The sequence below is a fragment of the Equus caballus genome, chromosome 7 (assembly GCF_041296265.1).
Source record: "Equus caballus isolate H_3958 breed thoroughbred chromosome 7, TB-T2T, whole genome shotgun sequence".
Classification (NCBI taxonomy): domain Eukaryota; kingdom Metazoa; phylum Chordata; class Mammalia; order Perissodactyla; family Equidae; genus Equus; species Equus caballus.
In genome coordinates this window covers 87992575-88016549 of record NC_091690.1, presented here as the reverse complement: position 1 = coordinate 88016549, position 23975 = coordinate 87992575, and the positions used below count along the sequence as shown (strand labels likewise).

General features: G+C 41.1%; 1 long non-coding RNA gene across 1 annotated transcript; it reads left to right on the top strand.

Annotated features, from left to right (window-relative positions):
* Positions 1-67: 67 nt before the first annotated feature.
* Positions 68-19727, top strand: LOC106783410 (uncharacterized). The gene is made up of 4 exons (XR_001381176.3): positions 68-214; positions 3845-3929; positions 7387-7549; positions 17151-19727. It is a non-coding gene; the product is annotated as an uncharacterized lncRNA (long non-coding RNA).
* The last annotated feature ends 4248 nt before the right edge of the window (positions 19728-23975 follow it).

Here is a 23975-nt window from a genome sequence, read left to right as displayed (position 1 = left end):
GCAGCCGCTGATTGGCCCGACGGGAATCGCGGAAGGCGCTGATTGGCGGGGGCGGAGGCGAGGCGGTGCGGGCCGGCGGGGAGGCGGGCAGCGTGCGGCGCGTACGCGCAGGAGCCTGGGGGCGGCTGAGCCAAGAGGGACGTGGCGCTCTGCGACGCGGGCGGGGAAACCGCGCCCCTTCCTTCTCGAGCGTTGTGGAGCAAGATTTGGGCGGGTGAGGTGCTGTCCCGGGACCGGGACAAAACCCGGGGATCTCCTCCCGCTTGGCCGGTGGCCCGCGCCGGCAGCGCCCGGGCGGGGCAGAGACGGGCTGCAGGCGCGTTTTCGCCCACAGGCCCGGCTGGGTCTAAGCCCCGGCCTCCTCCGCCGCGGGAATCCTCCTCGTCTTTGTAACTCGCCCGCCCCGCTCGTGCCGGTCCCTCGGCCACTGTGGCTCGATTGCTGTTTACTCCACCTTCTGTCCCACCCGTCTGCGGACAGGTCTCTTTTCTCTACACCCTCCCCCCCGTAGAACTGAGACATCTACTCCACGCCCTTCACTTTAAAGATGGGGAAACTGAGGCTCGAAGATATACGAGGGTCGAGGGATGGAGAAGCTTTTGGAGCCTCGAGGCTGATTTTGAATCTTGAATCTGCGTAATAATAGCACCTTCCTGAGCCTTAGTTTTCTCCCTTGTAAAAAATGGTATCGTCTACCTCAGGGGTGTTACTGGAGATCAGATAACCTTCCAGAAAACCAGTACAGAACCTGATGGGTATGTGAGTCCTGGTAGCTTCCTTTTTATCAGGAAGTATTAGGGGTTGTAGCTAAGTGCACTAATCTGAAGTCAGACTGCCTGTGTCGCCAAACCGGACTTGGCTTATCGCAAACCAACTCCGCGAGTAGGGGCAAGTTCCTTAAGCACCCTGTGCCTCAGTCTCCTTGTCTGTAAAATGGGGTAATAATAGTTCCCACCTTACAGCATAACATGTCAATAGAAAAGTGACTGGCACATAGTAAGTGCTTAGTAAATATTAGCCTTCTCACTTTAGTGGCCCCGCTAAGACCATAATTCAAGTCTCTGGATTCCAATCTTGCAATGTTTACTCTCGTACTCCTCTCCTCTACATGCTTAGCATAGTGCCTCGAGGTTAAGCTCCTTTTTAAGGTTCAGGAGGAAGCTTTTGTCCATTTTGTTTAAATCAAAATCTCAAACTATCTCCCTTATCATCGTGAAAGTCCTAGAATGTTGACTCTTCCTCAACTGAAGGTTTAATAGCAGCGGTGAATGTAAGGAGAATAATAATCTTCAGTTCCAACGGATAGATTAAAGAGTGAAAGCATGAGAGAAAGAGGACATTCAAGAGGCTATGGTGTAGGAGCTCTGAATTTCAATGTGAAAAACATGAGAAATATGATTATTTAGGTATTGGTTTTGTATCGTTTGTAGGGGAGGAAGACATTTCCTCTACCCTCTCTGGGTTCTTCTGGCCGGAGAATGAATTAAATTCACATGAGACAGAATAGCAGAAGAAAATTAAACAAAGCTTTATCTAAAATCTGAGGACCATGGCCCGGTGACTTTCTTCCCAAAGGAAGAAAGGGCACCGAAGAAGTGGGGTTCACAGAGTGGCTGTATACCCCCAAACAGGATGTTTCACGTAGGATTGAAATGTCTCTTTTACAGTAGTCGCGAGACTGCTCTGTCGGCACAGCGATTCATGGAAACAGCAGATAGGTCTGCTGTCTCAGTGAACACAGCAGGGTGGCAGGTCTGTTGTCTCCAGCTGGGTGGTCACAGGTGAGCTGGGTGGTGAAAGGTGAGTGCAGCAATCAGTTCCTAGCCTAAGGAAAGATGCTTATCCTTAAGGAAATACCATTGCGGGGGGGAAGTTGCACCTTTATCTTAAGGCCATTTGTTCTTGCCATAGTAATGTTTTAAAGCAGATATACAGTGCGTGCTCAATGGCCACAGTCAGGCCCTTTTGGAAAAAAGCAAAGTCAGGCCAAATTAGGTTTACACCAAATGGCTTCCTCATGTACACCAATATATCCTATTACTTGCCATTTCTATTTGTCAATGTATACATGGGAGAGGCTCAGGCAAGCTGAGCAACTTGCCAAAATGGCTGAAACCACCACCTTAAATATCACATCCAGCTAAAGACAAAGGAGGATGTTGAGGGTGGGGGGAGTCAGTTACAGGAGGTTACCAGACAAGCACAATAAACAAATGCAGATTTAAGTCCTTGCCTTCCCCACTGATTAAGAGTTTCTAGAGATAAGGGCTTCCCCCATTCTTCCTGGTACAGAGGGAGATATCTTTACAGATGAAGATTTCCTTTACAATGTAAACATCTCTTGCAAAGGGTAAGTAAATTCTACTTTTCAGTTGCTTTCCTGTCTGCAAAGTAACCAGCCCCAAATAATCATCATGCCAAAGAGACATATCTTGGGGTGGCCAATTGCAGGCCCCCACACGTTAATAACCAATGTTAGAGTCAGATCAGAAGACAGTACCACATCCCGGCACTGTGGAAAACACTAAACTGTAAATACATTAAAGGCAGAAACTACCTTGCACATTTGTATTACCCATTATCTACCACAGGGTGAAACAGTACCTGATCCAGGCCCTAAAATTTGGGACAGACTCTTTAAGGGGAGACCCTGAAAGATCTGTAATAATCTGTCTAGATTACTTATAGTAATCCAATGGAAATGAAGGATGGAAAACCAGAAGACTGGATTCGTCCAACAATGCAATGAAAGGAAAAGGGTAATGAACACGCACTTGGTGATTGGGATGCCAGCATCATTCTAAGCAATATTTTGGGGTGAAGGAAAAAGAGAAGACAAGGAAGACAGGGCAAACAGATGAAAGAGCAAGATGCAGGATTAGGAGAAACCTCTGACGAAAATACTTCAGAATGTCATATGCATATAAAGCAGGCAACAGCATCTCTTATACTCATAAAAGTCATTTTGTAGTAGGGAAGAATAATGTTGATAGTGACCCCTGGAAACATCCTATGGTCTGAGGGACTTATAAGGAAATGTTGCTTTACTTAGTAGGTAAAACCCAAAACTTGGGGGCTCAGCACTGATGGAGAATCTCCTGATGGGGAAGAGGACTGAAGAACACACCACTACACTGTACAAGGGAAAAAACAAGTCTTTGGAGTCAGAACTGGGTTCCAGCCCTGCCTGGATTAAAAACCCAGTTCCACCTTTATTAGCTGAATGTCCTCTGGCAAGTTACTTAAATTCTCTCCATGGCATAGCTTCCTCATCTCTAACATGAAGGCAACAATAGTTCCCACATCAAATAGCCATGAAGATTAAATGAGTTTGTATTTGTAAAGCAGTTAGAGCAGTGCCTAGCACACAGAAAGTGCTCTTTTGATGTTTGCTAACATGTTGGTCTCAGTATCTCCATCTGTACCCTGGGATCATAATGCTGAACTTACTGTAAGGATTCAAATGATGTATGCAAAGTGTTAGAGAGGAGATGCTCAATAGATATTACTTCTCTTCCACCCACTCACCCCAAACCCCAGCCTGTTACCTTTGAACCCCTTTCTGATTACCACTGCCACTGCCATCGAGGGGCCGTTACTCAGCCTGGTCTAAGCAAGGGTAAAATATCTTTCCTTAATTTCCCTTGGCTCAGCTGAAATGCTCAAAATGAGTTTCCTGGCGGCCAAGAGAAAATAAAAGGGAAATAACTCCAGAAAACTGGCTGATGTGAAGCCTGCCCCATATGACATCTGTTGGTACTCCAGGAAAAATATGTATATATATGGTGTCAAGGAGATTCTGGCTTGTTAATTCTTCAAGTCTTCCCTTTCTCACTCCTTCTAGGATCCCACGGAACAAGAACTGGCAAGTTTTTCATTGTGTTCAGAAGAGGGGAGAGGGAGATGGTAGTACTTACTCGCAAGAGACAGTAAGTAATCAGGAACAAATAAAGTCTACAGTACACTCTACATGGGAGCCAAGACGTACTAGTTTTATCAAGGGTCAACAAACTGAGGCTCTAGGACCAAATCAACCAGCTGCCTCTTTTTGTAAATGGTTTTATTGGAACACAGCCATACTCAACAGCCACACCATTTGTTTATGTATGGGCTCTGCTTGCTTTTATACTACGATGGCAGGGTTGAGTGGTTGTGACAGAGATTGTACGGCCCTCAAAGCCAAAGATATTTACTACTGTCTCTTTACAGAAAAAAATGGCTAACGCATGATCTAGATAATTCACCCACAATCATCTTCTCAGTATCCCCAGTGCAAAGATTTCCACCTTCACCCAATCCTCTAATCCGTGGCTTCTCGGACTTTAATGTGTTGTCAACCTTAAAAAGGAAACAGCCAGTTGTTTTACCAGAAAGATGGGTTTATTCTAGAATAGCAGGGGAATTGCAATTCAGGACAAGCAAGCTATAGCAAAAGCCATGGGCAAGCCCAGCAAGCAAAGGAGAGGAACATTATTTTATAGGGAAATAGGAGGACGTTGGGAGGAGTTGTTTGAAACGGAAGTCCACTGGTGGAAAGTAAGAGTGATGGTTTCTCATTGGCTGTTGCTGGGGTGCTGGTAGTTGATTTCTTTTTTTTTTTTTTTTTTAAGATTTTATTTTTCCTTTTTCTCCCCAAAGCCCCCAATACATAGTTGTATATTTTTAGTTGTAGGTCCTTCTAGTTGTGGCATGTGGGATGCCACCTCAGCATGGCTTGATGAGCAGTGCCATGTCCTTGCCCAGGATCCAAACCGGCAAAACCCTGGTGAACTTAACCCCTGTGCCACAGGGCCAGCCCCAGTGTAGTTTTTTCTTTTCTTTTCTTGAGGAAGATTAGCCCTCAGCTAACATCGGCTGCCAATCCTCCTCTTTTTTTGAGGAAGACTGGCCCTGAGCTCACATCCATGCCCATCTTCCTCTACTTTATATGTGGGATGCTTACAACAGCACGGCTTGCCAAGCGGTGCCATGTCCACACCCAGGATCCAAACCGGCAAACCCCGTGCTGCCAAAGCAGAATGTACGCACTTAACCACTGCTCCACTGGGCCAGCCCTGATTTCTTATAGGAGATGCAATGTACATCTTCTCCAGTTGGGTCCTGTAATTGGTGATTCTTTCCTGTTGATGATTCTTCTGTTGCGGTCTGTAATTGACAGTTCTTCAGTTCAATTTATATGGGTGGTACTGCATGAGAGCTCCCCCTTCTGGTCTCCTGACTCCCTTTTAGTGAGGTTTCACTTTATTAATTTTCAGTGCATAAAAATCAGCTAGAGGTCTTGTTAAAATGCAGATTCTGATTCAGTAGATCTACACTGAGAGCTGAGATTCTGCGTTTCTAATAAGCTCTAGGGTGATACCAATACTGCTGGCCCCTGAATCTACTTGATCCCATCAGGGTTTTTTTCTTTTTTTTTAATTGAAATATAATTTGACATATAACATTATATTAGCTTCAGGTGTACATGTTTCGATATTACAGATTCAGTATGTGTATATTGTGAAACGGTCACCACAAGAAGTCTAGTTAACATCCATCACCACACATACTGTAGTTACAAATTTTTTTTCTTGTGATGAGACTTTTTAAGATTCACTCTTAGCAACTTTCAAATATGTGATACAGTATTTTTAACTATAGTTACCATGCTGTACTTTATATCTCCATGACTTATTTATTTTATAACTGGAAGTTTGTACCTTTTGACCCCCTCCAACTTTCACCTACTTCCCATCCCCCACCTCTGGCAACCACCGGTTTCTTCTCTGTATCTGTGAGTTTGGTTTCTTTTTTTTTAGATTCCACATGTAAGTGAGATCATATGGTATTTGTCTTTCTCTGTCTGACTTCTTTTAATGCCCTCAAGGTCCATCCATGTTGTCACAAGTGGCAGGATTTTCTTCGTTTTTTGGCTAAATAATATTCCATTGTAACATTATTTACCTTGTAATATTGTAATATTCCAATGTATATATATGTATACCACATTTTCTTTATCCATTCATCCATCAATGGGCACTTAGGTTATTTCCATATGTTAGCTATTGTGAATAATGCTGCAATGAACGTGGGGGTGCAGATAGCTTTTCAAGATAGTGTTTTCATTTTCTTCAGATAAATACCCAGAAGTGGAATTGCTGGATCAGATGGTAGTTCTATTTTTAACTTTTTGAGAAACCTCCATACTGTTTTCCCCAGCGGCTGCACCCATTTACATTCGCACCAACAGTGCACTGGTGTTCCCACTTCTCCACATTCTCACCAGCACTTGTTATTTCCTGTCTTTTTGATAATAGCCATTCTAACAGGTGTGGGGTGATATCTCACTGTGATTTTGATTTGCTTTCCCTGAAGATTAGTGATGCTGAGGGCCTTTACATACTCTTGCTGGCCATCTGACTATCTTTTTTTGGAAAAATGTCTATTCAGGTCCTTTTACCACTTTTAAATTAGATTATTTGGGGGGGTTTTTGCTATTGAGTTGTAGCAGTTATTTATATATTTGGATATTAACCCCTTATCAGATGTATGATTTGCAAATATTTTCTCCCTTTCCGTAGGTTGCCTTTTCATTTTGTTGGTGGTTTCCTTTGCTGTGCAGAAGCTTTTTAGTTTGGTGTAGTCCCACTTGTTTATTTTTGCTTTTGTTGCCTTTGCTTTTGGTGTCAAATCCAAAAAATTACTCCCAAGACTGATGTTAAGAAGTTTACCACTGGGACCGGCCCTGTGGCTGAGTCGTTAAGTTCACACACTCTGCTTTGGCTGCCCAGGGTTTCACCGGTTCAGATCCTGGGTGCAGACATGGCACTGTTCGTCAAGCCATGCTGAGGTGGTGTCCCACATACCACAACCAGAAGAACCTATGACTAGAATATACAACTATGTACTGGGGGGCTTTGGGGAGAAGAAGAAGAAGAAGAAGAAGAAGAAAAAAAACAGTTTACCACCTATGTTTTCTTCTAAAAATTTTCTGGTTTCAGGTCTTGCATTCATATCTTTAACCCATTTTGAGTTGATTTTTGTGTATGGTGTCAGATAGTTGTCCAATTTCATTCCTTTGCATGTGACTGTCCAGTTTACCTAACTCCATTTATTGTAGAGACTATCCTTGCCCAAGTGTATATTCCTGGCTCCTTTATTGTAAATTAATTGACCGTATATACATGGGTTTATTTCTGGGTCCTCTATTCTGTTCCATTGATCTATTGTGTCTGTTTTATGCCAATATCATACTGTTTTGATTACTATAGCTTTATAATATAGTTTGAAATCAGGAAGTGTGATGCCTCCGCCTTTGTTCTTCTTTCTCAAGTTGCTTTGGCTGTTCAGGGTCTTTTGTGGTTACACATGTGGACGAAACTGGGAGTCCTCTCTCTTGTCTAACAGGTGAATTGAGCAAGCAAGCTGCATAGGCTTAAAGTCAGTACAGAAATCCATGCTGTACTGTGAAGCAGCCATGCAGGCCTCATAAGCCTGTGTCTAAATGACCTTGAAACCCCTCATCTGAGGACTGAAGATGCCAGCAGGATGAATCAGCAACAGGAAAGAGGTAATGGGTGTCCCGCTCTCACACGTCCCAGCTGCGTTTCTCAGAGATTGAGGGAAAAAGTAATGACCATGGTCCTTGCCTCCTTCCACACATAGATAACACCAACATTACAAGCCTCATTTGATATAAAACCAGAAGTTCATATTATCCTTGAAGTGGATGACTATCAGTTGTGTAAGCCCTTTCCTGCACATACGCTACTTTGTTAAAAAAGTATATAAACTCTATCATTCCTTAGAATACTCTGTTGGACTATTTCCTGGGATTCAAATTGCTCATTTTGACCATCAAATAAACTCCTTTAATCGACCTTTACCCAGACTCTTTATTTGAGTCAACACACACAAATTTTAGGACTATTTGTTCTATTTCTGTGAAAAATGCCATTGGAATTTCCATAGAGATTGCATTGAATCTGTAGATTGCTTTGGGTAGTATGGATGTTTTATCAATATTAATTCTTCCAATCCAAGAGCACAGAATATCTTTCCATTTATTTGTATCTTCTTTCGTTTCTTTCATTAATGTCTTAGGGTTTTCAGTGTACAGGTCTTTCACCTCCTTGGTTGAATTTATTCCTAGGTGTTTTATTTTTTTTGATGCAATTATAAATGGGATTGTTCTCTTTTCTTTCCCATCAGTTTTTATTATCAATTCTCTCTTGTTATTTCTTCTCTCACTATCCAGCTTAATTTCTCTGGTTCATCAGTAAAATAAGTCCCATACAAACGTCAACTCCCTTGCCTTTCTTTCACCCCGTTGCTCCTACTTGACAAAAACCCAGCCCTAGATGAACCCAAAATATGCCTTCTCCTTGTCTGTACCAATGTAGCTCTACATTTGCAGGAGAAATATCATTTGACCCATGTCTCTAAATTCATGGTCACCAACCTCAGATAGACCCTAACCACTGCCCAGCAATCCTCCAATGTTTCTCTAGCATGCTCTCTCTTCCACACCCTCAAAGACCATTCCATACATCTTCTTACTCCTCAGACTTCCCATTCTTCCTTCCTACTCATTTTCAGCTGACCGTAAGTCAACTTTGTTGAGAATCTCCTTGTACAAGTTAAGGAACTCTTGTTTTAAAGCAAGGTTTCTCAACAGCAACACTGTTGACACTTTGAGCCAAATATGTTTTATTGTGGGGGATTGTCCTGTATGTTTAGGATGTTAGCAGCATCCCTGGTATCTACTCTCTAGATCCTAATAACACCCACCTCCAGTAGTGACAACGAAAAATATCTCCAGACATTGCCAGATATCCATGGAGGAGTAAAATCTCCCCTAGTTTGGAAGCACTAGTTTAAAGTAACAGACACCAATTCCAGCTAACTTAAAGAAAAAGGGGATTTATTGAAAGGATAATGGACAGACTGAGAGGAAAAGAATCCCAGGGGCGGGATTCCAGGGGCTTCTTTCTAGAAGTGATAATCAGGTTAACTCCTTCTGCCTTTGGGTGTTCCTAATTAAGTTTAAAATTCTCAGTAGGAAGAATCTAAGTCCTGTTTAGGTCAGGAATTCACTCCTGTGTCCTAGGGAATAGAGTCTGTAACTAGAACCAAGCTAGGAAGAGGTGTTTAGCAGAAAAAAAGGAATAGCCGCCATACTCCTCCCATATTCTGTGTCTGTATTCAGCTAAAGTGACATAAAACCTGACTGCAGAGACTTCAATGAATTGGAATTTATTTTTCTACTATAAAAATCCATTTGAAGGTAGGTAGTTGTTGGCATTGCTTCAGCTGCTGAGCAGTATCATCACAGCCTCTTTCCTTTTCTCAGCTCTGGCTTTTCATCTTCAAGCTTATGGAAGGTTGAAAGACGGCTATCATACTTCCTGACATCATGAATCATGACCCCATTCAAAAGTAGGAAAAACATGGAGGGAGTGGGCAGCAAAAGAACCTTTTATGTGAGAAGTTTCCTTTCCTTTTATCAGCAAAGGAAAAAGCTTTCACTGAAGCCCCTTCAGCAAATAACCCCTAAGTTCCATTGAGCAGAAATAGGTTATATGGCCATTCTCTTAGCTGCAAGATATGACAGGAAAGTAGTGTCTGACAAAGGTGAATGCAGTAGTCATGACTGGCTTAGACCAATCACTGTTAATCCTCTGGATCTGCGCCCTTTGGGGCCAAATTTTAGGTTCTCTTAGCAAGAGAAGAGGGTCTAAGCTGTTAGTTAGGCAATAGTGTGGTGTCTGCCATGTTTTCCCAATATCAGATCCACAAATCTACATGATTCTGTAACCATTTCCTCTTTCTTCCCTCTGTAACAACAAAAGGCAAACGCTTTACCTGTGCTCTGAATCCTGTTCCCCTCACCCAGTTCTCAAGGACTTTGTTTTCTCACTTGGCCATCCCCTTTCTTTCCTATATCGCTAATCTTCCCTAGCTATCGAATCACGTTCTAGGCATACAAACATGCTGTAGGAGTGTTTTCCATCCTTAAGAATCCCTACCTTATGGATAGATTTTAAAAATGTGATACAACAAGTGTAGTAAAATGTTAATTATAGAACTTAGTGATATTTACTGCAAAAGTATTTCAATTTTTCTGTATGTTTAAAACTTTCATAATATAATATTTGAAATAAAATTCTTTCATTGACCCCAAATCACCCTTCAGCTTATTTCTCTGCTTATTATTTGTTCAAATTCCTTTAAAATGTTCCTTTCTCTTCTTGCTCTCCTCCCTTTTACTCTTGATTTATGCCAATCTGACTTCCATCTCCACCACTCCTCTGAGATTGCTCTTATTAAGCTCCCCTTTGAATGGACAGTTTTCTTTTCTCATCTTATTCAGCTGTTCAGCAGCATTCTTTACTGCTGACGTCTCTCTCCGTGAAACACTTTCCACTCTTGGCATCTGACACCATTCTCTTCTAGTTTTCTTTCTAACTTTCTAGATACTCTTTTCAGTCACCTTTGCCAGCTTCTTCTCTGTTATCCAACTTCTAAAAGTTAGAATGTCCCAAGGGTTCATTCTGGGACCACTGCTCTGTCTATAGCCAATTTTTCCACAGGGGCACCATTGACATTTTGTGTCTGATGCTTTTTCATTGGGCAGGATTTCCCATGCACTTCAGGATGTTTTACATTCCTAGACCCTACCTACTAAATGCCAGTAGTGTCCCCTTTGTCCCTCAATGTGACAACCCAAATTGCCTCCAAAAAGTCCCTAGAGAAGTGATACTTCTCAGGGTTAAAAACCATTTGTCTCTTATTGGGTGATCCCAGCCATTCCATGACCTTAACTATCATATTTATGCTAATTCTCAAATGTCTCTGGCCCAAACATCTTTTCTGAACTCTAGACTGCTTCTAACTATGTACATGACGTTTCCATTTGAATCGCCATTCATAGAAACTCAATAAATATTTGAGGAATGCATGGTCTAATTAACTATCTTAGGCCCCCTTTTGTCTAAAACTAAATTCCTGATCTTTTCCTACTTGTTGTTTCCTGTGGGACATGTGGAGATGTGCTGCTAACATCCATCTTCAAGAAAGGACTGGCTGCCCAGTATGAGGAGTGTGGTGAGCTGACAGCCTTAAGCTGTTACCTGCTTCGGGGTTTGCCTCAGCCTTAGAACCAAAGTTGCACTCTTCTTGGGCTATAACTGAGGACATAGTCTTCTTGAGGAGGCTCCCAGCCAATGACTAAGCAAAGTGGTAGTACAAGGCCTCCCCCAACGCAGAACTTCACTAACTGGCAGTCTTTGCTCTGGAGGTCCCCATTGGGGTGGCGGAGAGTTTGTCAGATTTGCATCACTATCTGCAAGCTCCTCCTACACAATTCTACTTCTGTCTCTTTTCCTTTTACAAGTTTTATTCCTTAGTAAACCTTTTGCATACCTAACTCTGTCTTAGCATTTGCTTCAGCATTTGCTGAACCTATTCAGCACTCTCTCTTTCTCGTTTCAGTAAATGGTATGCAGCCAATTGCTCAAGCCAAAACCCTATGAGTCACCCCTGAGTCTTAGTTTTCCTTCATACGACCTATCTAATCCATCAGCAAGTTCTGTTACTTCTACTTCCAAAATACATAATCTACTTCTTTGTCTCTCCTGCTACCAACCCAGTCCAAGTCATCATCATTTCTCACTGGAATACTGCAAATGGCCTCCAAAGTAGTGTCCTACTCCCACTTTAAACCCTTATAATCCATTCTCCATACAGCATTTTGGGGGTGATCTTTAAAGCATAGCACTACTGGGGCCAGGCTGGTTCCATAGCCATTAAGTTCATGTACTCCGCTTTGGTGGCCCAGGGTTTGCAGGTTCGGATCCCCATCACTGACCTACACACTGCTTATCAAGCCATGCTGTGTCAGGCGTCCCACATATAAAATAGAGGAAGATGGGCACAGATGTTATCTCATGGCCAATCTTCCTCAGCAAAAAGAGGAAGATTGGTGGCGAAAGTTAGCTCAGGGCTAACCTTCCTCAAAAAAAAAACCAAAAAAAACAAAAACGTAGCACTACTCTACTTGAAAACAATGCTCCTAATCCAGACTCCGTACTGTATCTATCTTCATGACGACTCCTGTCTTTCTGTTGAACCTCATTTCTCACCACTCTCCTTCTCAATCACTATACTCTAGCCATGTTGGTTTTTCTGTTCTCAGAAACCATTTCCAGCTAAGGCCTTTGCCCAGGCTGTACCCATTTCAGTAAACCACTATTTTCCCTACATTTTACATGGCTAGATCCTTCTCATCCCATTAGAACTCAAGCACCACTACCTCGGAAAAACCCACTCTAACCTCTCAATCAAAAGTAATTTCCCTCTCCTCCTTCCCATTGCTCTCCCTAATAGTGTGTGTGTATGTATCTATACATGTACCTACATATGAAATTCATTTACATATATAGATATGCGTATATATGCACTTCTTTCCTTGTTTTTTGTCTATCTCTCTCACTAGCCATAAGATCCATGAGAGTGTAGACCACATTTGGTTTGTTTATCACCATTTACCCAGAGCCTAGGACAGGGTCTGATGCATATAGTGGGCAATCAACACATATTTGTGGAATGGATGAGTGAATAAATGAATGAAAGGAAAATCACCTAATTATCTTAGGTCTTCATGTTGTTGGGGATTTTTTCCTCAGTGTTTTGGCAAAGGGATTCGATTTTTGTTTTTATCTTTTTTACCTTTAGAAAGAGAATGGAAATTGTATCCTCTGCTTGCTGATATTATAGTGACTAACATATAGGAGATAAATATTAATAATAGTAAATCATAATATCTAGATCCATGTTACAATGACCATAATTTCAAGAATCTCTTACTTTAAAAATTAGACTATCCCTACCCAAAAAGTTGTATCATATCCTAATGATAATCCTACTCCCACTTAGCAATCGTATCCAAAAAAAAAAAAAAGAATAAACTAGAAACAAAGTAGTAGAAGAATGCTGAAGTATATATTCTGTGAATTACAAGAATTTAGTGAAAATAAAGTTCAGTCATGCTGCAGTAAAGAACATTGTTAAATAATGTATGCAAACAAATGCTGGGTGCATAATTCATAATTTTTGTTTCCTCCCAGCAAAAGACCTTAAAATGTGCAATGACTGCAATTATATAAATCTTATTCCTAATCTCTGGATTTTCATTCCATAAAGTTAGTAAAAGATAACCTCTCACTACCCCTAAGGAACAGACCATATACCCAGAGAGCAGAGTCTCTTTAGAGATCTCCTATAAAACTTCACCGTGATAAAGTTGACCTGAAATGCTTGGAAAACTGAGTTGATACCTTTTACTCACTCTAAAGAGAACTAAATCACAGTATTTAAACATCCTTCTCTAACTTTCATGATTCTTTTTAAAAGCTCCGTTAACACACACATTTTCTTCTGACATCGTGAACTTTCCTAAACATTCTCATCTTTTTGTGATGCCATACAGATTGTATCTGCCCAGTCCCCGTCCCAGGTTGCGTCCTAGGATAAGGTTAACAAGTGATGTCACAGGGGGATGATACCAAGAAATATGCAAAGGATTGCAGTGGAGGAATGAGTTGTCATTCCAAGGTGATAGAGCAATTCATGATGTCATAAAATGTGCAGCCAGGCAACCTTCAAGAATGGAGGGGAAGATTGTTGGTACAGTTCATGATATCATAAGGAGAGGGGTGAAACTTGATGCTTAAAGGGGTGGGCAAACTCTGAAATCACCAGAGGGTGGTCAAAAATAGTACTTCACAAGAAGAGAGGGGTTGAGTCCATATTTAGGAATTCAGTCATGTCAGAAGGGGATGGAACAGTCCTTCATTCCTTCAAGTATGATATCACACTAAAGTAGGAAAGTTTTAGGACAAAGATCACAAACTAGTGCCCAGGGGTAGAATCAGGCCCATAGACGTGTTTTGTCGGCCTGCATACAGGGTTGGCTTTTTTATAGTTGCCAATTTGGGAGTTTCCATAATAAAAATCAGAATTTCTGGCTTCTCTTGAAAATGTTGGAATTCTGACATCCATTAGCCTGCATTCCTACATGGCAGCCTCTGGCTGGAGCAAGGTAACAGCTTCCCTCTTTGGACAAGGCAGATACTCTTAGTTTACCACCGTCCCCATGTAGCCTACTTCACTCTTTATCCACCTGACTCTTATAGGCATTTAAGTTAGTGACACTGGTTTGGGGAATTCCATATAACACAGAGGTGAGTCAATGTCGAAGAAACATGTCAAAGGAGGGGAAGGTAATCTATGACATAAGAAGATATGCATACTTTGGAAAATCCATTGATAAGGATGGAAGCAACAGGATATTTATATGCTGCCATTTTAATCCTAAGAACATTCCTTCTGATCCTGCCAATTTGACCTCAAAGCATTTTGCCCCCATTATGTAGTTGAGAGTTTTGATTTCCTAATCAAGGAATTAAATTGGATTTAATTTAATTCATAAGATACTTTCCAAATAAATTCACTAATATTGGTGTAATTCTTATTATATGTTTATAAATATCCTTGGTGTCAAACATCCTTGGGTCAGGTTTAGAACAAATCCCATTATCCCCAAGTGGTATAAACCATTATGTCTCCAAAGGATAAGATATTCTATTAACATCACCAACTATTTGTCTTTGAAGCATCCTATTCTCCTTACTGCCTGCATGCTTTGGCTTTAGACTGCTTCTGTTTTTTGACTATGTTTCTCTCTCACGATGCTTCTAGAGATTCTTCAAAGAAGAGTGGAAAAATCACTTCCCCTAACCACACCCTGCTAGCATTAAGAACTCCTCCATTAGGCTCTCATAGAATTTTGAAGATACCTTTATTAAAGAATTTATATCTTTATGATAGAGCTGCAGTAAGTTTTTAAAAAATTTATTAATCACCTTTGGTAGAATTAGAGACTGTGAGTTACTTAAAGTATTTTCATGTCTCTAGGCCCTGGTAATCTGAAGACATTTAATAAATATTTGTTGAATAAATGGTCATAAGTAGGTATAGATATCTACTAGGTCAAAAGGTTATGGGGTGGGGCCATGATGGGACATGCTATTATGTAATAAAAAGTTGCCATAAGGGGATGAAGCAGAATATGAGGTCATGAGAAAAATCTATGAGAATGTATCAGATGACTAGTCTGGAAGTGTTGACTACAACAGGAAGAGGAGCTGGACTCTGCATTTAGGCCACTAGGGTGATGCAAGCCTCTTGGAAATCTTCCCATGTCCAGATAAGCATTAATACCTACCCGAGTGCCTGGAACCTAGAAGGCCAACAATAAATACTTGTTGAATAAATAATGAGTGAGTGAGTCTGGAAATGAGCTATCATATTCCGGGCTCTGGGCCATCCCTAAACCAGACTTTGGTTCTAATCTGGGTTAGTCAGGAGTGATTTGGTTTCTGTGTCAAGCTGGACTGGCACATAACGATGTTATGAGTTGGGCTGATCTCTTAATTGAGGACAACATGCTTGTCTATCTATGTCACTACCACTCTGGGTACCACATTGTATTGAGATGGTACTTTGGGATACTGACTGGATTGTAAGCTGATTTCTGAACTGATATGCTTGGACTGGTCAGCAAGTCTGATCTTAGATATGGGTTCCAGTTTGGGCTATGAATTAGTTTGGCATTTTCCTTGGCTATGGAATTAGCCCTTAACTGAAATCATGAACTAGGTCAAACCACAGAGTATGGTCAAAATTAAAGAATAAAAGAGCTAACCCAAGTAACTTCTGAACACAATGTTTTGGCATATATATACTTAGGCTAAAGACCAAAAGAATTATGAGCATGTGGCCAACCAGGTGGCACAGCAGTTAAGTTCGCACGTTCCACTTCTCAGCGGCCCAGGGTTCACCGGTTCGGATTCCAGGTGCGGACATGGCACTGCTTGGCAAAAGCCATGCTGTGGTAGGCATCCCACGTATAAAGTAGAGGAGGATGAGCATGGATGTTAGCTCAGGGCCAGTCTTCCTCAGCGAAAAGAGGAGGATTGGCAGTAGTTAGCTGAGGGCTAAACTTCCTCAAAAAAAAAAAAAAAAAAGACATTGCCAATGAATTTTGTTCACCACTGGGCCTCCATTTCCTCATAGGGATGAGCACACCCATATATCTTGCAGCCAGTAAAACGTATACGGCAGTCCTATATGTAATAACCTCCAATATATATTGTTAAATCAACAAAGAAACAGAAAAGTATGTATGATATATTCTATTCGTGAACACACACACACACAGATAATCCATCCAACATCTTAGTTTCTCAGTTCCTTAATTCCTTGAATTATAATTATCTTGTATGAGCATGGCTGGAGAAAAACATACAATCATGCTAAATTAATCTGACTTTAAATTTCTGACCTCAGTCCTCAAGTGGGCCCTCAGTGGTACCCAGAAACCCTGCTAAATTCCCTGGACAATTTACTCTCCTCCCCTAACATCATTTAACTCCTCCTCCTTCTCAAACTTCTAAGACCCTTTTCCCACTCTCACTCTCCGCTAATGACATTGCTTTTTATTTCACTGAGAAAACTGGAGGAACCAAAAAGAATTTCCACCTCCTCTCACCAATGTAATCTACTCACTGGCCTACATCTCTCTCTACCTATGTGCTTTATTGTCCCCATTAACAGTGAGTGCTTCATCCAAGCTCCCATGTAAGGCCAACTCTTCCATTTGTGATAGCTCTCACCCCCTCTCACCTAACTGGTTGGATTTCAGACCCATTAAATGGAATTTGAGATCCAGTAAATTCAAGAAACTGAGAATTATGAGAAAGTACATACTATAAATTAAGGGAACTATGAATTGACTCCCAAGTATAAGACAGGGGTAGAGGTCCCCAAGAATTTTCACAAGGAAATCAACTGGGCTAAGAATCAGGAGGTGTTAGTGGTTTTAGTAATGGCTATGCCGCCAGCTGTATGAATTTGGGCAAGTTACTTAGATTCACGGACTTGGGAGTGGTGTGGGGAGCCACAGACAAGGCCAGCAAAACTACCTTTTGACCCTTTGATCCTTCCTATAACTACTCTCTGAATTAGTTAGGGTTCTCACTTACAAGCAACAGAAATCAACTGAGCTAAGCAGAAAATAACTTTATTAAAAGGATATTTGTGGTTCACAGAAACTCTAGGAGGACTGGGAACCCAGGATTGGTGGTTCTGTAGCCAGGAACAAAGCCCAAAAGCACACCCTAGAGCTGAGCTGGTGAAGACGCCACAGTGGCCACTAGGCCCAAACACTGTAGCTCGTGTCAGGGATCCCCCAACCTGACACTGGATGCCTGCCTCGGGATCCACTGCCACTGCTACTCTGGGAACTGGATGGAGCTGAGGGGACTGCAGCCGCCTTACTAGAAGAGATTCCACACAGCCCCTGCTTCTTTACGTCTGTAACTTCACACCCACCATCGTTTTCTGAGGAACCTGCCTCACCCAGCCCGCTACTGAGGGAACGTGTGGGAGTCAAGCTATTCTATAAACAGAGGTGGCTACTGGTTGGACTAGCCATGGGACCTGATTCGAGAACCACAAACCCACAGACTGGCCTGTGAGAATGAGATTGCTCAGCCGTCAAAGCTCTGACCAATCGGCATAATGAAAGCTATTTGAATCAATTTGGCTCTACTTCTGAAATCTGAAATTTGAGAAAATATTGAAAGACTCACTGGTTGGCAGCAGGGGGAGATATGAGAAGACACACGAGGAGAAACAGAGATAAGAGAGATGAAAAACTCCCATTAATAATGGGATAATAAATGACAAGGGATAGTGAAATAACCTGAGCCCCAGGCTAGCCTTGCATTCTGAAGGATGACTGCTCTGAGATTTCTGTGAAATTCTCTTTCCCTCAGTGCTACATGTATCCTGCTTGAGTGATGACTACAAAATTATTAATATATTTATTAATTAATGTATTTAACTAATTAATGTAATAAATAATGTCTTTATTAATGTAATGATTTATGTACTTATAACACATATTAAGTGTTATATAAATGTTACGTAAAGATATATGAATAATCTTGCTGCCTAGTGTATTCATTTTCAAGTAATGTGTTCAGGTACACTAAGGCTAAGTGTATAATAATGTTAAAACTTTCTCAAAAGAAGAGTGAGGAAGGACAGGATATATCTACAAAAAATGGAATGGGTTTACTTTTTTTCACCACCACCCCATCTACATCCCCTAGTTGTTTGGAACTTTTGTTGAGGTTGCCTGACATCCCTACTCATGTGCCTGTGCAGAGGACAGACTCGTCCGGGTTCCATTGTAAGATCTCCTTCCATAGCCTGCCTTGTCCTCCTGAGAGTGCCCTTCCTTTCGGTTCCCCTCCCTAAGGCTGCAGTTCTGTTCCTTTGCCCCAGCCCTGCTCCATGGCCCTGCCCAGTGGGAAGATCTCCTGGCTGCAGAATGCCTGCCTTGGCTAACCATACAGATGGACCAGGCATGGCCTCTGCCTTGTGAGTGACTCTGCCCTTAGGTCACTCACAAACCAAGAGGATCAGTACTGTGTAATCTTGAAACTAGCCATTTTGACTATATAAGAGAACTTGACCTGCTTTCATGTGGTTCTCTAGCATAATTTACATCCACACCTTTGACCATAATCAGTCAGTTATGATTTATATTGAGCCATCCAGAAATAGAACCACTTCCTTAGAGGAAATTACGTTAGAACAACGTCTCCTGTGGTTTACTTTGATGCATTTTCATTTTGACAACAGGAAATTTCGTCCCTGGAAAGAATTTTAAGTTGCATGATATTGTAGAAAGTGTTCCTAGCTAGAAGTCAGGCCTCCTGGAGTTTGATCCTAGCTCTGCCCCTATAACACTGGGAGTGAGTTGTTTCACCTCTCTGGGTCTCCAATTACTAAGACATTCAGTGGTATGGGAAATGGCAAATACTTTTTCATGCTCTCGCAATCAAAAGGAGACTTCTACTGAATCAATGGAACGTTGGGACTGGATACCAACTAGTGTAACCCTCATTTTACAGAGAAGAAAATGAAGCTAATAGTGATAAAGTGGTTTATCAAAGTCAGACTATACAATGAGGTCAAAGTCAAGACTACGTGATGAAGGCCTGTGCTCTGTTGTTTGCCAGACCCCACACCATTGTGTGCCAACTGGTTATGATGGAGCGGCAGACAACCTTATGCTTAATACAGTTTTCTTCCTTTATTTAGACAATTCCCTTTGAAAGAAAGTCTTTGCATTTGTTGTGATTTACTTTGAGAGATTACAAGTTTTCGTCTTATGTTGTTGGTTGTAATAATTAAAACTTTGAACGGCTTTAAACATTATTTGTGGGATGCAAAAAAATTAAGTAAAACTTTCTGAAAGATGAAAATGTTCCAGTTTTGTAACTGAATAAGACGCTTAGCATGCAGAAGAAGGGGGGTATTAAAGTGGCTTTTTTTGGATATAAGAATTATAACAGGATTTCCCTTGTGAGAAAAAAAACACAGGGACAAGTTTTTAAGATTTGAAGGTCTTTGATAATTAACACAGTGATAATTAATTTTCCTCTCATATGTTGTACTTTATTCTTGTATAACAACATTCATCTAAAGATTATAGATGAATTTTAATCTTGTCTATAATTGTTTTATATAATCCACTTATATTAACGTCTTTCTCTCAGTTCTCAGAGGAGCAAACCAAACTTCTCAGAAATAAAATGCCCTCAAAAGCTCTGCATTGCCTGTCCCTTATTTCAGCAAACTCAAGTCTGAATATGGCTTGTAAGTGGCCTCTGATTCAAATTTAGCCTTGCCTGTAACAGGAGTGATGATACCATCGTGCTAGCCACCAGTTCAGGGTCTACCAGATGAGCTGAGGTCTCCTAGCTCCAAAGCAGTCATCACCATCTCTTCACCACCCTCCTGGGTTCTCTTCGCACTTACCCAGCCAGTTTTGCTCCAGCTTCCCTTGCTTTGCCTTTGGGCTTCTCCTAGGACCTGTGTTTAACACGCTTTTTTTTCTTGCAGCGTCAGTCTGCCTCAGACAGGATAACTGGCTAAAGCGGCCATTTAGCCAGTGCCCCTGCTGGATCTGCCCTGGACTAGAAAGAGGGAGATTTAGACACCCATTATTGCCCCTGTCTAGGTATAAAAGAACAAAACAAAGGAAATAAGTCAAAAGTTTGCCCCTAGATGTAGAGTGCTTGGGCAAGAAGCCTCAGGTTCTGAATTGGAAACTTACGGCCCCCAAAGGAAAGAGGATGATAAATATTATTGATGACTCCTTGTTGAAAGCAGAGGCGTAACTGGAAGCCGTAGTGTGGGCCTTTTGTTAGTCAAAGTGTGGTCTAGGGACCAGCAGAATCAGCGTCACCTGGGAGCATCTCAGGCCCCACCCCTGACCTAAAGAATCCGAATCTGCATTTTAATAAGACCTCCAGGAGATTTGTGGGCACACTGTCTAAGGTAAGTCTGCCTTGCTCTGTCCTTTCTTATGAAAGGCCTCAGGCTACCCGAAATGCACAGGAGCCAAATGCTGATCTAGTCATCACAGAGGGACGTCACTGCCACGGGACTTACATACGGGAAGGCTGAATGCCGGCTCATTTCTCCCTGTGGGCAAACTTAACCCAGGAGGCTAGATCTTCATCAGGTTACCAGGTGTACCTGGAATGTTCACTCTCCCTCCTAAATGATCCAGTCTTTCTCTGGATACATTATTGCCAGGCTGAGAAGCCTTCGGTCTCCTTCCTCATCTTCTGAAAAGCAATCTTACTTTCCTCATTTTCTCAAGCGTGGGGGACATCTCCTAGTAACTCCCAAATAATTTTGATAATCATAAGTCAGTCAGATGATCTCATTTAATCCTTAGAACAGCCCTATGCAATAGGTACTATTCTCATTTTACAAATGCAGAACCCGAGACTCAGAGATGTTAAGTAGCGTGTCCAAGGTCATACATCGAGTAGTAAGGGATCAGTTCTTGCTGGCTCCAAAGCCTGTGGTTTTAGGTCCTGCAATATACACACCACCTCTTCATCCTTTTCCTTAGGCAAGCTCCAAAGCTGCTTTACAGACGTATGACTGACTTGTTTTCCTGCTCCTTTGTGTGGTTCATAGATCATGTGTCAACCTCATCATCATTATGACTACTATCATTTTCATCATCATCAATTAACATTTGTTGAAAGCTTTTATAGTGCTGGGCGGTATAATTTTAATTCCCTACATGCAGTTGCTGCCTGTATACTCTTCCTTTTAAATAATCACATTGCTAGGAATATAGTATTTCCTTTTAAAAGTGTGACAAACTATAAGCAGGTGCTGAGGTATTTGTTTTAGTGCTGGAAGCTGGAGAAAAACCATTTGCTCAGTTATTCACCATGCACAAAATCTGAACAATTGATACCCTGCTTTCACACTTCATGCTTGATGACTTCAAAGATCAAGATCAATCCTTTCAATCAGAGGAAAAACAAATCCAAAGGAACTTAATCTGTGCTCTATTGCTCCCCAGTGTTGAATGCTTATGCTTTTATTCTATTCTGATTTCCTGTTAAATTTTAAAATGCTACGATTTATTATTGAAATTTAGAGTTTTGATACCTAATCTTCAGATCATGGATATTTGTATCAGTCAATAAATGGCAATGAAATGGAAGTCAGTCTTATATTTGAATTTTGGTTGTTACACTTACCAGCTGGGTCACTTTGGGAATGTTGCTTAACTTCACTGAGCCTCAGTTAATCTACCTATTAGAAGAGGTTAATAAACTCTTAAAAGACTTCTTATCTTTTAGAGATACCTACTGAATGAAATGATATGATGGCTGGGATTTGCTTCAAAATAATCCAAGTGTAAGGGGAAAGTGGGTGGGTATATAGTTGAAACAAGACGGGCCATGTGTTGATAGTTGTCGAAGCAGGGTGATGGGTGCCCAGAAATTATATTATTCTCTCTACTTTAGTATACGTTTGAAATTTTTTGATTAAAAGTATGAAAAAAAAAGCCCTAATGGGTCTTTGTGAATATTACAAAATATATGTGAAAGTTCTTTAGTCTGGAATAATAGCAACCAAGCACTTGCTGTGTCCCAGATGCTGTTCAGAACACTTTGCATACATTAGGTCATTGATTATCACAACAGTTGCATGAATTGGGTATTGTTATTACCCCCATTTTAGAGATGAGAAAAATGTGACACAGAGAATCTAAGCAACTGACCCAAGGTCATGCAGCTAGTAAGTACCAAAGCCAGGATTCAAACCCAAGCTGGCCACCAGAGCTCATGCCACATTGCTTCTCATCTGTTAAGCTTTTGAGTAATAGCCAATAATAACAACCATTGTTTGTGTTCCAAACACATTAGTATCATCCTAAGTGCCTCCTCTACATTATCTCTAATTTGTTCATCTTTTTCCTTTTATTCCTTTTGCACACTCTTTACAAGTATCTGTCTGAAGAGTTGGAGAAACAAAATAATCCCCTTGAAGCCAATAGTTAACAGTTAAGGAGTATTGGTACAAAACTAAATCAGGAATATGTATATTTCCCACAGGGGAAAAGATCAGTACGGCTTGAAGGGATAAGAAAAACCCTTTTGGACCTGGAGCTTCAGATCCCACAGACTCTCTTTGAGAAGCTGAATAGGTCTCTGGACCTTCTCCCCAGAGAAAGCACACATAGACATACACAAATTCCTACATTCTATTGCAAGAGGCTTTTGAGTCCCCTGAAAGCCATCTACAAAACCCTGGGCTAAGTAAGAGGATAGAGAATGTTCTGGGCAGAGGTCACAGGACTATTAGCAGCAGAAAGGTGAGGGGAGCTCCCTGCTGGATGGCCTAGTGCATGTAAGGGGACAGGGCCACCGGATGGGAGAGACAGAATGACAACCAGTCTATGGAGGGCACAGGAGAGGACACTGGGCTTACACTTTGATCCCACCCCTGGGAATTTATCTCAAGGGAAAATTCATATAATCATTATTTACAACACTGACATATCTACATAAAATAATACTAATATTAATAATATTACATATTATACACATAACATATAATAATATATAACAAAATACTATATATGTAATATAGTAATATATAATATAATAATGATATAAATAATACCATCTAACATAGTAAATAAGAAAAAAACCTGAAAACAATCTACATTTCAATAATAGGAAAATGTTAAATATTCGGGTGCTTCAAATTGTTAGAATAGTATACAGCCATTAAACATAGTAATTGTAAAGCCTTTGCATAAATAAGTGTCTAGAAAAATTGGCCAAGATTTGAAAATAGAAGAGATTACTGGTGTCCTTTGAGTAGAACGCTAAGCATTGTCTAGCAGACCAACTGGGGATAATTCAATGCTGTAGGAATGTACACCTTGGATTGTTTTTCTACAGACTAGGCTATTTTACAGTTTTTTGGGGAAGTTAAATTGTAGCAAACTGATGGTAATACAAAAGATTTTTGTCCACAGAAATACATGTGAATTTTGTCTGATAAAAATATAATTAATTTCCACTCTGCAAAAGGATGACCCAAAACATTACATTTTATTGTCCTATAAGATATTAATCAGATTTGTATGTCTTAGCAAATTCATTTCAGCATTCCTAATTGTCTATCTATCTATCTTGGTTTTTTTTTTTTGAGGAAGATTAGCCCTGAGGTAACATCTGCTGCCAATCCTCCTCTTTTTGCTGAGGAAGACTGGCCCTGAGTTAACATCCATGCCCATCTTCCTCTATACATGGGATACCTGCTACAGCACGGCTTGACAAGCTGTGCATAGGTCCACACCCGAGATCTGAACCAGCAAACCCCAGGCTGCTGAAGCAGAACGTGCAAACTTAACCACTGCGCCACGGGGCTGGCCCCTGTCTGCCTTTCTCAGTTTTTTATCCTTCAAATTCTCATTTGAGTTAGTCTTAATATCTTAATGATTCCTTTATCAATTAACTGGTTGAATA